Here is a 2,052-nt window from a genome sequence, read left to right as displayed (position 1 = left end):
GTTGTCTGATTAATTTCTTTCTATTTTTAGTTGAGACGGGGGTCTCGCTCTTGCTCAGGCTGGTCTCGAACTCCCAAGCTCAAGCGATACTCCCCCCTCGGCCTCCCGGAGTGCTAGGATTACAGGTGTGAGCCACCGCGCCCGGCCCTAGAAAATATTAAATTCTAAAATTAAGGAACCAGGCACAGTGGTACATGCCTGTAATCCCAGCTACTTGGAAGGCTGAGGTGGGAGGATCACTTGAGCTCAGGAGGTCGAGACCAGCCAGGCAATATAGCGAGACCCCATTTTGATATTTTAAAAATTGTTTGTTTTAATTTTTAAAAATCTAAAATTAGAGTTTTGGTAAAGTTTAAAAACTTATAAACTACTTTGAAACATACTTTAAAATATTATTGCAAAATAAGACAACGAAGTATACCTACTCTTGTATTTCCACATAGGAACACTTCAGGATATTTATTTATTGGACGATAATGAGGTTGCATAAATGATAGCAGGTATAACAAAGATAACTAGCAAGAGTACAGTAGAAGTACTGAAAACAAACTGAGCCTCTGAAACTCAAAATATTTATACCCTAAACCTGCTACCTTAGAAAATTCTAGAAAACACAAAAAATAGGCAAGCACGCATTCCATTAGTCATCAGAGTGATAACATCACAGATCATGTAGCCTCTGGAAAATTCCACCATTTACTTGTGAAAGAGTGAATGAAAAAGGTAAACGTTATCTTAGTATTATTATGAAAATAGTTTTGACCTCACAGACCACCAAAAGGAAACTGGGGACCCGCAAGGGCCCCTGCAGCACACTTGGATAACTGCTGTGCTAGAGGAGTCCGAAGGAGAGATGGCCTTGGAGGCTGGGCAGGATTTGGTTAGGGTGCAGTGCACACCGTCTGGGGGACGGCACAATGACAGCGGCAAGGGGAGAACAGCATGGGTGAACACAGACTCGGAAAACACAAGAGGAGCTTAGGTTCAATGAATAGTCTGAAGCCGGCAGGACTAGGGATGTGACCTGGCTGAACAGGTAGGTAAAGGTCGTACAAAACCTTGACAGACAAGAGAAGAAGCTGTGAGGTTCACATTGATAAGCCTGATCTCTGCAAGTGGGAGCTCAGATTGATTGTCAGGGCAGGTGTCTTCGTGGGTCATGGTCAAAAGAACAGGACGGAGCAGGGAAAACCCTCCACCCAGGGGAGCATTTCAGAATCCCTAAGGAAGAGGTTTTGAACTCGATCACCCTCCTACTCTTCTACCCGCTCCGCTACCACCACCAAGGAAGCTCCATGAGAACAGGGACCTGGTCAGTTTGCCTCTAAGAACAAAGCAGACACTTTAACAATCATTGGTGAGGTCCGCTTGAAAGTAGGCCACGCCTCTGATGGTGCGCGAAGCAGGACAGAGCATCGCCAAGTGCCGTCTGCGCAGCAACACCGAGGCCTCGGACCCACCAGCGGTAAGTAAAGGAACATGTGTGGTACTTGCAGGGGTGGGAACAGGAGGAGAATCCTCCAAAGGTGAAAGAAAAGGAGCAGAGAGGTAGAAAGTAAAGCCAGCTAGTGAAGAGCCTTGGATGTTAAAAAAGAATAATGCTGAACGTTTACCGACTGTACTTGTTTGTGGGCAGTATCCCCAAGTGCTTAGCCCAGTGCCTGGCACAGAGTAACTGACAAATAAACAGTATTTGAAAGTTAACGAACAACTGGAGCTGAGTAGGGGATACTGGATCAGAAACTCCTGGTAGCAACTAAGGGAGCAGCTTCGGAAGACTGCTGAGAAGGAGAAGGAATTGCAGGAAGAGTGGAAGCAGAGAGTGGAGATTAATTGTTACAGAAGTTTGAGGGCTCAGAAGGAGAGAAATAGGAGGGCGCTGAGGAGGACAGCAGAATGGAGACGCTTCTGTCAAGGAGAGAACTGTGTTCTTAAGAAAAGGGAGGTGAATCTGTGAAGAGGAGAGATGGAAGATAGAAGAGAACAGGGAGGGCCAGGCGTGGTGGCTCACGCCTGTAATCCTAGCACTCTGGGAGGCTGAGGCAGGTGGAT

This window comes from Propithecus coquereli, unplaced genomic scaffold (assembly GCF_000956105.1).
Source record: "Propithecus coquereli isolate 6110/MARCELLA unplaced genomic scaffold, Pcoq_1.0 Scaffold18, whole genome shotgun sequence".
Lineage (NCBI taxonomy): Eukaryota > Metazoa > Chordata > Mammalia > Primates > Indriidae > Propithecus > Propithecus coquereli.
The sequence above is the reverse complement of the archived record's forward strand: the minus strand, read 5'-3'. Positions refer to the sequence as shown.